The sequence below is a fragment of the Podarcis erhardii genome (assembly GCF_964252035.2).
Source record: "Podarcis erhardii genome assembly, chromosome: 12".
NCBI classification, from domain to species: domain Eukaryota; kingdom Metazoa; phylum Chordata; class Lepidosauria; order Squamata; family Lacertidae; genus Podarcis; species Podarcis erhardii.
In genome coordinates this window covers 29,437,372-29,451,790 of record NC_138513.1, presented here as the reverse complement: position 1 = coordinate 29,451,790, position 14,419 = coordinate 29,437,372, and the positions used below count along the sequence as shown (strand labels likewise).

At 42.7% G+C, this 14,419-nt stretch overlaps 1 protein-coding gene and 1 long non-coding RNA gene across 2 annotated transcripts in view; one reads left to right on the top strand and one right to left on the bottom strand.

The window, feature by feature from the left end:
- The first annotated feature begins 9,814 nt into the window (after positions 1-9,814).
- HYCC1 (hyccin PI4KA lipid kinase complex subunit 1) overlaps positions 9,815-14,419 on the top strand; it is a 46,685-nt gene continuing 42,080 nt past the window's right edge. The window contains exon 1 of the mRNA XM_081882200.1: positions 9,815-9,898. The gene's annotated coding sequence lies outside the window, so the exon portion shown is untranslated. The remainder of the gene's footprint in view (positions 9,899-14,419) is intronic.
- Positions 9,905-14,177, bottom strand: LOC309325809. Its single transcript, XR_014150030.1, has 3 exons — positions 13,354-14,177; positions 12,132-12,199; positions 9,905-10,635 (listed from the first exon to the last, which is right to left on the bottom strand). It is a non-coding gene; the product is annotated as an uncharacterized lncRNA (long non-coding RNA).

Sequence of the window (14,419 nt, the reverse complement as noted above, 5' to 3'; positions counted from 1 at the left end):
GGGTGGGAAAGGTAAACAAAGAAGGAGCCGGCGCGCCGTGACGTCACGCCGAAGCGCACGACCTGCCCGAGACAATGAGAGCGGGGGACGTGAGGAGGTGGAGAGTTGTGGGTAGGCGCCAGGTGCGCATGTGTGGATGTGGGCAGGTTGGTCCCTGAAGCGTGTCAAAGCAGCTCGAGTCTTCCCGAGGAGGGTGGGTCGCTCAGTCGCCCAGTATAGAAACACTCAGGATTGTAGAGATACGCCTCTTTCGTAAAGGAGGTGGCTCGGCAGAACACAGGAAAAGCACTGGCCCGTCTGTGGGGTGCGCTGCCCGCCGGAGGCCCCGCTCCGTTGTCCCCGTAGATGGTGCTGTGGGTTAAACCACAGAGCCTAGGACTTGCAGATCAGAAGGTCGGCAGTTCGAATCCCCGTGACAGGGTGAGCTCCCGTTGCTCGGTCCCTGCTCCTGCCAATCTAGCAGTTCGAAAGCACGTCAAAGTGCAAGTAGATAAATAGGTACCGCTCCGGCGGGAAGGTAAGTGGCGTTTCCATGTGCTGCTCTGGTTTGCCAGAAGCGGCTTAGTCATGACTCGGAAGCTGTACGCCGGCTCCCTCGGCCAATAAAGCGAAATGCGCGCCGCAACCCCAGAGTCAGCCACGATTGGAACCAGGACCATCTTCTTCGGCATGAGAAGTATGTGCAGATCATCTGAACGCATACAGTGATCCAGAAGTGGAGGAGGAGGAGGAAGGGCAACATCTATCCCCAATAGGGGCTGAGCTGGGAGCAGAGGTTTAAAACTCCAACCACCCCAGCACTCTACTTTTATTCTTGGAGGGAGCAGGTGGCACTGTGGTCTACTCTAAACTAAACCACTGAGCCTCTTGGGCTTACCGATCAGATGGTCGGCGGTTTGAATCCACTTGACGGTGGTGACCTCCTGTTGCTCTGTCCCAGCTCCTGCCAACCTAGCAGTTTTAAAGCATGCCAGTGCAAGTAGATAAATAGGAACCACTGTGGCGGGAAGGTAAACTGTATTTCTGTGTGCTCTGGTTTCCGTCACGGTGTTCCATTGCGCCAGAAGTGGTTTAGTCATGCTGGCCACATGATCCAGAAAGCTGTCTGTGGAAAGCTCCCTTGACCTGAAGCAAGATGAGTGCTGCACCCCATAGTTGCCTTTGACTGGACTTAACTGTCCAGGGGTCTTTTATCTACAGTGGTACCTCAGGATGCGAACGGGATGCATTCAGGAGCCCCGTTCGCATACCAAATGGGATCCGTTCCGGAGCCCTGTTTGCATCCCGAATGGAACGCAAGACGTGATGGTGCGTCTGTGTGTGCGGCATTTCGCTGCTTCCGCACATGCACGTGATGTCATTTTGAGCGCATGCGCGAGCGGCGAAAACCGGAAGTAACACGCTCTGTTACTTCCAGGTTGCCGCAGAGCGCAACTCGAATGCGCTGAACCCGAAGCACATTCAACTCGAGGTATGACTGTATTTTTATTCTTCCTTCTTTCTGCTGCTGCTGCCAAAACCAGTGGGGTCTTGGGCCCCTCAGAAAAATATTGTTACAGCCAGTGCTATTTTTCTAGAAAAAGAGGTGCCAGAACTTACCACGAACACCTCCCTTGTTCTCTTATAATGGCAATGGTGCCCACCTGAGAGGTAGGTGCAGGAACTGAGTTCAAGTGAGTTTTGGCCGCAGAAATGCCCTGGTTACAGCCACCCCAATCTCCAGCCAGTGGTGCAAGATTCCATGGATTGCAGGTGCGCTTACCAGCATCTGTGTTCCCTTTTGGGACAATGGGGCACAATAGAGATGTGGTCCCTTTATCACATACACAGGCCAACAACACCAATCCTCCCCCCCCCCCCCGCCCGACAACATACAAATCAATCTGGCTAACTTAACTCAATTCCTTGGGCCCTCTGATCTCTCGCTCTGCCATAAAAATAAAAAAAATACCACCCCAGTCATGCCAACTTGGATTACATAGTTGGTATAGAGTCAGAGATAGGTGGGACTAGTGGCCCATTTGTTCTGGTTGATACGGATACCTTTTAGCTTCTACAACCTGAAAATATGGACTATCTACTAGGAGGCATGCAGTTCTTCCTGGATGCTTGTCCATCCTGGCTGGTGATGTCTGCCCGAGCTGGGCTGGGTGTGTGATCTCAGAAGTCCTCCTGGATCTCTCAGAGGCTTTCAATATCATAGATTCTGAATCAGCTGACTGGGTTGGACCACAGGTTCTGCTACAATTTGGAATCTTCTGTCACGGAGCCAGATCTGATTGCTACTCCAAGACCTTCAACAGATGGCTTGGCATCAGTGCTAGGAACTCACCCACCCTCCCTACGAGGGAAGCAGCCATTGCTATTGAAGCTGCTGTGCCGGAAAATACCACCTGCCCATGGGCATAGCCAGGGAGGGGCACCTGCCCCCCTAAATCAATAAAAATACATAGCAAACTAAGGTTCTTCTGCCCCCAACAAAAGGCCTGCCGCCCCTAACAAAAATCCTGGCTATTCCCATGCACCTGCCCCATGCAAAACGGTTGTGTAAAGTACTTGATTGGAGTACACCTTGGAGAGCTGACCACATCTTCCTAGCACACCTGCACAGAGCTGTAGTAGTAATCAGCTTGAAGGGATTTTGGGATGTTGTTTTACCTGTTGTGTGATACAAATCTCTGCTTGCATCATAAAAGCTAAGCTTAGAACTGATGGTATCATTAAACAAAATTTATCTCTTTGAGATCTTCTCCAGTGGCATCTTTTACAGGGTTGAATGCACAGTTACTCTTCAGATGGCTGCAAGGTATTTATTTAATATATTTCTACCTCTCAACGCGGGTGGCGCTGTGGGTAAAACCTCAGTGCCTAGGACTTGCTGATCGTATGGTCGGCAGTTCGAATCCCCGCGGTGGGGTGAGCTCCCGTCGTTTGGCCCCAGCTCCTGCCCACCTAGCAGTTTGAAAGCACTCTTAAGTGCAAGTAGATAAATAGGTACCGCTTTATAGCGGGAAGGTAAACGGCGTTTCCGTGTGCTGCGCTGGTGCTGGCTCGCCAGCTGCAGCTTCGTCACACTGGCCACATGACCTGGAAGTGTCTGCGGCCGGCGCCGGCTCACGGCCTCTAGAGCGAGATAAGCACGCAACCCTAGAGTCGGACACGACTGGCCCGTACGGGCAGGGGTACCTTTACCTTTACCTTACCTCTCTTTTAGGGTGACCATCACACGGTGATTTTTAAAAAATGTTAAAAACAAAACAGTTGAACAAGATTCAGACAGTAGAGGATCAGGAGCATGCAAGAGGATCAATAGAATGCTGGGTGAATTTATAGTTTTAAAAAAGTGTTCTAGGACTGCATAAAGACCACAAGAGAAAGGGTCCAGGCAAAGAGAGCCAAGTGAGGTTGCATAAACTACTGTGTGTACACATTGCTAGCAGTAAAAGGCAGGGTGGTTTTTCCCTCATCTGAAGTCAAAACCTGCTTTCACCAGTAGATGTCATTATAGCAGTGGTAATAGAGATATAACTCTTATACAATAGCCTGGTGAAATAATGAACTTAGCCAAATAAATTAAAAAACCAAAAAAGTTTTTGTTACAAACCTGTTGCTGGATTAATTGAGATCACTCTTTTTTTTAATTGAGCAAAACATTTGTAGATAGGCTAACAAATTAATCGACCAAATGTTGCAGCCCTGATTCTTTATATTTGTATGAGTGTTGTACATGCAAACTGTTCAGTGGCACAACGGGTCAGTGTGCTTGGCTGTTAACCAGAAGGTTGGTGGTTCGAGCCCACCGAGGGACGGCTGGATTCCTGCATTGCAGGGAACTGGCCTGGATGACCCTCGGGGTCCCTTCCAACTCTACAGTTCTATAATTCTGTGCAAGACTCCATTCCCTGCACTAGTGTGTGACAGGTAAGGGACTGGAGGAGGTGGTGGTAAATTGCCTTATCTCCTGGAATTCCACCAACACACAAAGAGCAACACAAGGCCTTTGGAGAACCCAGTAAGGCAGGTGTGAGGAACTTTTGAGCATCTAGATGTTGCTGAACTACAACTCCCATCACCCCTGACCATTGGCCATGCTTGCTGGGTCCTGTGAGGAGTTGTAGTTCAGTAAGTAACACCTGGAGAGCCAAGGTTTCACCACACCTGCAGTAAGGCAGCAACTACAATGCAACAGCACTATGACAATTTTGTAATAAGCTTGTTTGTCTCCACTCCATAAGCCCTTACATTTGATCTATCCATTACCCCGCCCACCGCGAGAATCCATAATAATAAAGGACTCCTGGATGGTTAAGTCCAGTCGAAGGTGACTATGGGGCTGTGACGTTCCTCTTGCTTTCAGGCTGAAGGAGCTGGCGTTTGTCCACAGGCAGCTTCCCAGGTCGTATGGCCAGCATGACTAAACTGCTTCTGGCGCAACAGAACAATGAAACCAGAGGACATGGAAACGCCGTTTACCTTCCCACCGCAGCAGTACCTATTTATCTACTTGCACTGGCATGCTTTCGAACTGCTTGGTTGGCAGGAGATCCACGGTGCAACAGTGGACAACTGATGTGTGCAATCAGACTATTTGATTGCAATCTTAAGTAGTTTCAGGCGGGAATAAATCCCATTAATGACAGTGAGGATGTATTTCTGAGTAAATTTCATAGTATGTAACTGCACACACCCACGCACTCTGTTGTAAATCTCATTTGTGTTAGCATGTGTATTGTTTTCCCAAGGTGCCCTTCTATGTTCTGTCGTGTAAGACTCCATTTGAAAACGCCGAGGAAATCCTCCTACCATTGTCTCTTCATAAACAAGCTCCCACACCCTCTTTTCATCTGAATTGATGAGTCACATTAATCAGAATTGAGGGAGCATTTTTACTATGATTATTAAGTGTTACCTGCAGCTTTGGCACTGTAAAGCTGTTCAGTAATCACCTTAATGCATTAAGTGAAGAGAAAATCTGTAGAGAACATCAGTAAAGCAGCAGGTTAGCTGGTATATATAGGCAACACAAGCATTGACATTTGAATGCCCACAGGGATTTATTTTGTAGCACAGAAGTATTTCAAAATAAGCCATGGCTATCTAGCTGTTGTAAGACAGAATGGATGATAACCTGATCTTCTCTGCAACTGATGTCTAACATAGATTCAGTATGATTTCTGCTCACCCTCCTCATCTTCAAAAGCTGCATCTAATGTTCTTCAATATTAGGATTACACTTTTAACAGTGTAGTCTTGTCTATATTTACTCAGAAGTAAATCCCACTGTGTTCAGTAGGACTTGCTCTTAGGTGCATGTAATCATAGCCTATAGTCGAATGTTTAGGTCAAAAAAGCAGAGCATTTAAAGTTAAAGGCATTTTACTCTGGAAACAGAGTAAATTCAATTGCTTGTTTTATCAATAACCAGTGCTTTTTTATGGGGGGACGCAGGGGTTCGCATACCCCTAAACAGTTTGTAAAGCTTTGTACTTTGTCCATTTACTGTATTTATTTTCCCCAATTTGAACTATAAAACAGTGATTTTATTGAGTCAAAATGGGAGTACCCCTAAGCATTTTTTTTTTTAGAAAAAAGCACTGTCAATAACAAATCACAAACACGCATATACCAGTGATCAGGGTAAAGCCTTTGAATGGAAATTAGTTGGCAGCTCTCTCCTCTTGTCTCTGTTCAGTCTCAAGCTGGTCACACAGGCCTTCACACATGTGCAAGGTCTTAGAGACAAATATTCTTCAAGCTAAAAATAGTGAGGGAGAAAAGGTTGGGGGAGGATTGCCCTTCAATGAGCAGCACAGGGCCGATGGTGGTGGGGAAAATAGTATTCAGACAAAGGTGGCCAGATTCTGTAAAAAGGAAATAATGGAGATAGCTCTGTAATTATACCATACATTTAAAGCACTCATACACCATTTCAACTGTCATGAATGGCTTCCCCCAAAGAAACATGGGAACCGCAGTTTGATAAGGGTTCTGACCTCACAGAGCTACAACCACTAGTACCTTTAGTAAACAAACTATACTTCTCAGGACCTCCAAGTGATATAAAACTATTTCATATGTATAGTGCGAATGAGACCTTTATCACTACATTAGTTAATCATTAGCATATAGTGGCTAAATTGAATCATTAGTTAGTCACTGTCGTATGGTGGCTGTGTTCAGGGATTTCCCTGAATGTAAGATGTGGGAAACCCAGAATTGTTTTCTTTTTAAATAATTTTTATTAACTTTCATAAACAAAAAACACACAAAGAAAAACATTCACAAACAACACATGACTTCCCCATACCTCCCCTTCACTGCACCCTTGTTTCCAATTTTTTTTTTTTAGCAATCCTTCATTCCATTTCTATATTTAACTTCCCTCAGGTTCTCTTAACTTAAACATTTACAGCTATAATTCTCTGTTTCTTACCCCTTGACATTTTATCAGTCTGAAATTTTACAGCAGTTCTTAAGATATATTTTAAATTTTTTCCAGTCCTCTTCCACTGTCTCTCTCCTCTGATCACGGATTCTGCCGGTCATCTCTGCCAGTCCCATAAATTCAGTCACCTTCGTCTGCCATTCTTCCAGAGTAGGTAATTCTTGCATCTTCCAATACTTTGCCAAGAGAATTCTTGCTGCTGTAGTTGCATACATGAAAAAAGTCCTATCTTTCTTTGGTACCAATTGGCCGACCATACCCAAGAGAAAAGCCTCCGGTTTCTTTGCAAATGTCCACTTAAGGATTTTCTTAATTTCATTATAGATCATTTCCCAGTAGGCCTTAATCTTTGGGCAGGTCCACCAAAGGTGGTAGAAAGTTCCTTCACATTCGTTACATTTCCAGCATTTGTTATTGGGCAAATGATATATCTTTGCAAGCTTGACTGGGGTCATGTACCACCTATAGATCATTTTCATTATGTTTTCTTTCAAGGCACTACATGCCGTAAATTTAAGGCCTGTGGTCCATAACTGTTCCCAGTCAGCAAACATAATATCATGACCTAAGTCTTGTGCCCATTTGATCATAGCTGATTTAACCGTTTCATCCTGTGTGTTCCATTTCAGCAACAAGTTATACATTTTAGACAAATTCTTAGTATTGGTCTCTAACAGTTCTGTTTCCAATTTTGACCTCTCCTTCTGAAATCCTAGTTTCCTGTCCTGCTTAAAAGTATCATTTATCTGATAATAGTGTAACCAGTCTCGAACTTTGGATTTTAGTTTCTCAAAGCTCTGTAATTTAACTTTTTCACCGTCATATTCTATAATTTCACAATATTTTGGCCAATTAGAATCCATGTTAAGTTTTTTCACCGCTCTAGCTTCCATTGGTGACAACCATCTGGGTGTTTTACTTTCCAACAAATCCTTATATCGATTCCAAACATTATACAAAGCTTTCCTGACAATATGATTTTTAAAGCCTTTATAAACCTTTGCCTTGTCATACCATAGATATGCATGCCAGCCAAAATTATTATCATACCCTTCCAAGTCTAAAATGTCTGTATCTTCAAGAAGTAGCCATTGCTTCAACCAGCAGAAAGCTGCCGCTTCGTAGTAAAGTCTTAAGTCCGGCAGAGCAAAACCCCCCCTATCTTTTGCATCAGTTAAAATCTTAAATTTTATTCTGGGCTTTTTGCCCTGCCAGACAAATTTGGATATATCTTTCTGCCACCTCTTGAAACAGTCCATCCTATCTAGAACTTGCAATGTCTGAAACAAAAACAACAATCTCGGCAATACATTCATCTTGATAACAGCAATTCGGCCTAACAAGGATAGTCTCAACCTAGACCATATGTCAAGATCTTTCTTAACTTCCGACCAACATTTCTCATAATTATCTTTAAATAGATTCACATTCTTAGATGTTAAATTCACCCCCAGGTATTTCACTTTTTTTGTTATTTCCAAACCGGTTTCCCTTTGAAAACTATCTTTTTCCCCCATCGTTAGATTTTTTTCCAGTACCTTTGTCTTCTGTTTATTTAATTTAAAACCTGCCACTTGACCAAATATTTCAATTAGTTCTAAAACTCTTTTTGTACTGGCTTGGGAAACCCAGAATTGAGGCAGCGGTATGCATGCAACCCTCACTCCCAGTGTCCCTGGGTACAAATAGTGTGAAGGACTGAAGAGGGTTTTAATGCACATTCGACGTGCTTTTTAAAACCCTTCAGATCTTCATGCTAATGACGCAAAGCACTGAAGAACAGACGTTTGAGGCATCGCTTGCTTGTATGCCCCTGCATTCATCCCCAGTCTTCCATGTCGCGAAATAAGTTGCGTTCAGTAAAGCTTATGCCCAGATGTAGGACAGTTGATACAGGACATGCATTTATGATTAGCTTAGAGCTGATCTATATACACACAACAGATCATATAGTAAATCTGGGGAGAAAGCACTGCTTGTTTAAATTTTTCTTTGTGGGGGCAGTCCTCAAAGTGTTGGTTAGGACCTTTAAAGCACTAAATGATCCAGGATAGTTTAAGGACTTCCTCCTTTCATAGGAACTCTGGTCTGCAGCTGAATTTCTGTTTCCTGAACATTTGAGTTTAAGATGAGTTTGCCCAGACAGGGTTTTTATATGTCTGGGTTTTTATATCACCGCTAGGTTTCAGAAGCATGTCTGTTCTCTTGCTCCTTGCCTTCCAACAGTCTGAAGAAATGCTTGTGTTCTGGAAGGCATTTTTGCAGGGGCTCCCAATGCTGCCCTGTTTTCTCTTTGCGCTTTTAGTTGATTTTATTGCTGACATTACACTGCTTGTTTTAATCATTACACCTGTTTTATTACTTGGTGTTATGTACAAGTTGTTGTGATAGATGCTGGCACTCCCCACTTGATGCAACATGTTGACAGATAAGGAAGCTTCGGGAGATGAAAGGTTAGCATCTGAGAGCATTCTTGCTGGGTCCCAGCAGGAAGGAGGAGGAGGAGGAGGAGGGATAATGGAGCTACCAAGGAGAAATACAAAGGATGCCAGAGTGTTTCAGAGACTAAGGGGAGAGATTTATACAGGGAGGAGAAAGTAAGGGAAAAGAGGTGAGCTGCAAAAGGAATCTGGGCTGCCTCAGCAGGGGCAAGAAGAGGAGAAAGAGTCTAGGGTTGTCATCCCTAGTGGTGAGCCAGAGAGAGAGGTGGAAAAGCAGGCAGGAGAGGACACAGTACCAAAAGAGCCAGGGTAAGAACTGAGTAAGAAGGCAGGACAGAATACGGTGCATAAAAACCGAAGCAAAGTGGAGTGCTGTGACAATTGAGCTCTTTGAGTCAGTTCCCCACCAGAGGGTGCTCTGAGTACAAGAGACCACCGGGGGTTCTGAGCGTTCCTGGAACCAGAAGTGGGACCAGAAGCAGAGCTGACAATTATTTATATCTTTGTTAACCATTTTCAGCGTAAGGCAAAACAGAAAGGCAGAATGTAAGCAACTTTTGAATTCTGCTCCTGCTTCCTAGTGTTTTGTGGGGATCAACTGAGGATGAAGGGGTTTTGTGGCTTTCTTCTCTCTTGTGGTACACTGGGTGTAGAGGGTTAAACTTTCTCACCCAACACACCGCAAGGGGTGAAGGTCAGGCCCTCCCGCCTGCTCAGCTGTTCTGTGCACATCATCAGAGGACCGGGAAGGGTGTGGCTGGGTGTGTGTGGCTTTGGCAAGGACTGAGGGACAGGCCAGAGGCCAAGGAATCGGCCAGATTAGGCCTATGGGAGTTCCCCATGCCTGGTTTTGGTAAACATTGTCTGTCTTTTTATTCAACAAATGAATTCTTTATTTCCTTTCAGGTGCAGTTCTTTCTCATTATGTTTCGAAAACACAGGAGGATCTGGAAAATCAACAATTCAAGAGTCAGACTGGAACAGGAATGAATTTTGTGTAATTCTCATGCAGGTAAGAGATGTATTAATTTATTCTTAAGCATGAAAACGACAGAATGGAATAATCCTGTGCCTTTAAAGTGTTAGTTGCACATCTTAGGTTAGAACTATGTGTTGCATTAAATGCGCTGCTGTCACAAGCGTGCATATAATTTTCTCCTCTGTAATATTTAGGGTGGCTTACTGGATACTTCTGGTGGCGAATGGAAAAATATAAAATGCCCTGTTCAGGTAAATTAGGAGGGAGATAGAAAGAAGTAAAAAAACCAGGAGTCTAAACAAACACACAGCAAAGTGAGGGCTTCAGACTGTCACTATTTTATGAGAGGGATCTGGGCACATACTGGGAACTGTACGTTTGCACAGTTAAAAGTGGATTAAATCACTGCCACCCTGGTACAGCAAATCCACTTTAAAGTGGCCTGGAAACACACTGAAAAGTGTAGAATGAACAAATGCTGAACAGGAAGCCATATAAACACTCTGCTAGTGAATCAGGATGAACACTCATTGTTGCATAACCTGGCCATAAATAAATCTCAACAAATGCTCAACAAAGACCAGATATAATCTAACCTCTGTGTAAGTTTTGTGCAAGCAAATCAGGATGAATGCTCAATAAATAACAAGCTTATCTGGATAAGCCCTGCATAAAAAATCTGGGACACTAAGACAAGTGTGAACATACCTGACTTGGTCCATTGCATTATAAAGTCCAGCTCTTCCCTCCACAAACACTCCCTCCCTCATCTGAAAGAAACAGAATTGCCAAACATCTCATGCAACAATACTAACATGCCTCCGGTGCTATCATGTATATGCAACACCATAAGTGAAATTTTCTACCTAAGTTGGAAGTGGCCAAGTGATTGCCTGTAGATTGCTTGTTTCCCGCTTCCATTTTCCCTGACGTTCTCTGCCCATTCTTTGCGCCGAGTAGGATATGCAAAGTGCTGCTTCTTGCAAAACCTTCTAAACAGGGAGTGGGAAGCAAGGATGCCACCCAACTAAAACATGGCATTCCTGCTATGTTTTTGGCCAACCCTGCACTGCAGTACTGGGTTATCCAAAAGGAGCACATATGAGTCAGTCTCTATTTCTCCTCTAGCTCACAGGGACCCCAACCAATCTGCAGATATCACCATAGGTTTTTTGTTGAATAAAAAAATGGTAGTGCTCCCCCCCCCCCCCCGTACTCAAGGGTACGCAGTATCGGCACCTTTTTTTCTAGAAGAAAACCACTGGTTACAGTCAACAAAAAAGAAACACAACTGTAAACAGCAACTAAAGATGGGTGTTTGCAGGCTTTTTCAATGGTGTTTCAAATATACGCAATTTCACTTAAACGTGCAGTGTCTTGGAACGTAACCCACGGATAAATTGGGAGTTGTCTGTATACATTTTGGCAAAGTACCAGTTTCTATGCCACACCCTGCTCATCTATTGCAGGAAACATAATAGGTAGTTCTCAGGTTCAAGTTAAGGGACATTTACCATTTACTATGTATTGTGAATTCCAAAAAGATGGTCGTGCAAGCACTTGCTGCCTGCCTGTAGTATTTGTGCATGCAATAAAGTTCTGCCATATTCCATTAAAAAATGCCTGGTATAATCTTTGCTTTTGAAGCTAGATGTCCTGTACCTGTGTCTTCCTTTATACAACTATTTCTTCCTGTTGTTGACCCAGCTTTGTAAAAGTATTTGCTTTTGGGCAACGCTTTGACACTCTTATATTCAGTTTCATGGTGTGTTTTTTCACTTGCCATATAATATTAGAACAGTAACATTTATAGCACTGGAATAAATAGACTTTGCTAGTATCAGATGCCTTGCAGCAGATTTCCTACAACATTCCATTAATCTGAGGACAGCTATTGTTTCTGTTCTCTAGTGTTGCAAACATTATCCTTTAATTATATAAGATTCTGGCATAGGTTTGGTTTTTGGGGTGTGTTTTTTTAAAGTGTTGTTTAAATTACCCTGCCAGATTTGACTTGATCATAAATTTGAAGTTTTGCAAAGCAGAATTTGGCAAACATCCAGGCTGATTGTTATTTCAGGATTTTTGTTTGTCTGTCTTGTTATGTTCAGTGAACTAATACAGTATAAACATATAAGCATGTTTTAAATAGCTGGCAACATAAGTGGCATTGTGACATCCCATGAGACCTGCCAATGTAAACCAATTAGAAATATATGCAAGCTAACTGTTAGGATATAAATGTAATAATAAATAAATAAACTACCTGTCCTCCAAGGAGCTCAAGGTGGCACAAGTGAGTCTCCCCTTCCCCATTTTATCCTCACAACAACCCTGTAAAGTAGGTTAGGCTGAAATATAGTGATTGGCCCAAGGTCTTTGGTCAGTTTCATAAATGACTGGGGATTTAAACCCTGATAGCCCAGGTCCTAGTCCAACACACAAACCATATACAGTATACTACATCACTGGCATGATGTTAAAGTTCTCAGTATTTGTTATGATAATTTTTCCATAAGCTTTGATGACATGTTTTCTGTAAACTAGCCATGATATGTGCTGCTTGTTTTGATCTTTCTTTTTATATTGTAGTGTTTTGCTGCTTTTATTGTACTGTGTTTTGCTGGGTTGGTGGGTATGTGATTCAGTTGTGAATTGCCTTGGAATTTAGAAAGTGATGGGTAGTCTATAAATATTTGCAGTAAAATAAAATGTGTGGTACAATCCTGCTTTGGATGTATCATTCAAACCATGGTTTGCTGATCTGGACATCAGGTAAAATGATGGCTTGACAAACTAGGAAGCGTTGTATAAAACCACGGAATGAGGAGTGTGTCATGTGGACACTATTACACAATATTGCATGTGTGAGCAGCAAGATGAGTCCACAATAAACTGCTGTATGAATATATGGCTCCCTATGTCGGAATATGGGGGAGATATGGCAACCTATGAGGGGGTTATTTTGCACAAAAGCTCAACAACTTTGGGCAAATCTAAAAAAATTGCTCCCCCCCCCAAAAAGCATGCATATTATGGAAGCATGCATAGAACTTACAACACAGTACTATGCATGTTTACTCAGAAGTACGTTCCTCTCTGTTTATGAGACTTACTCCTAGGTACACATGTTTAGGATTGCAGCCTTAGTCCCTATGCTACACCAGCTCTCGTTGCCAGCTGTTTTTAAAAGGGCAAAAATCCATTTTCACAGCCAGAAAAACAGCTTAACAGTGGACTGAAACTACAAGAAGAAACTAGATCTTCCAACCCTTTCCATCTATTGTCCAGCTAACCTTAAAATACTTGTAAATGCTTTGGAAGGAACTGGTTGAACTGCTTTCCTTTTCTGGAATACTAAATCCATTGATATTTTAATCAGCATTGTTGGCTAGTGGAATACTGTAAAGTAAACATTGCCCCTCTTCTGGAAATCTGAATTAACCCTCATAAGCATAGATGGACGTATCATATATTACAGTAAGCACCTCTGATTTGCTTTTAACTGTGGCCGGCCAAGGCTGTGTACCAGATATGTACACCACACATTTAAAGCACATTATTTCCCCTCAAGGATTCCAGGAACTGTAGTTTTCCCCTCACAGAGCTACAATTCCCAGCATCCTTAACAAACTTTAGTTCCCAGGATTCTTTAGGGGAAGTCACGAATGGCATTCAGTTGCCTTTACTTGGAGTAAATCCTTTGAAATTAGTGGAACTAATTTAGTGGTGTTAATTGATTTCAGTGGGTCTACTTTGAGTAAAAAAAATAGTTGAAAACCTCCCCGTGTGTTTTAACTGTATGGTGTCTATGCAGCCTATGTCTCTGACTGACTCCGAAGCACTTGCTGTTTGGGTTCATGCCCTGCTTGCAGACTTTCCCTAGCTCACTTAAGTTTTTGAACTCACTTAATCACTGAGGGATCACCATTACGCTTTGACATGTTGAATTTTTGGCTTTGCCCTGCTGGTTCCTGGATCCTTGTGTTTTCTTTTTGTTGATTTTCAGATTGTTTATTTGAATTCTGTTCTTTTTTTTTTACATATTTTTGTTCAAAGGTCTTTGAAGTTGCTTGATAACTCTCAGGTGGCTATCACCTGGAACTAGTGATCTGTTAATTTTTAATTTGTCAGTAATATCCAGAGGATAACTTCGCTTTAATTTCCTGTGTAAGCTCTCAACTTGTGGATGGCAAATAATGCTGGTAGGTTTCTTGAGTTGTGAGAAGGGACTGGAAGGTCTTCCCAATGAGTCTAGTTTGCTGGATCCAAATTTGCAGCTCAGTAACACAGGAAGAGGAACAGTTTGAAGATGAAAGTGAAATTTAAAAGAGTTTCTATATATATATGATAGCAGGGGTCTAGCTACCAACTGTTTTACTTAAACAAATAATTAGCAAATTGTTTATCACATTGGGCCTTACTGCTATATATTTTTTTAAAAGGTAATTACTATACTACAGAAGTTTTAATTAACAGAAAATCAACTACCAGGAAAATATATGCATTGAAAAATGTTGTCCCTGAATTAATCAAAACACTTTGTAATAAATG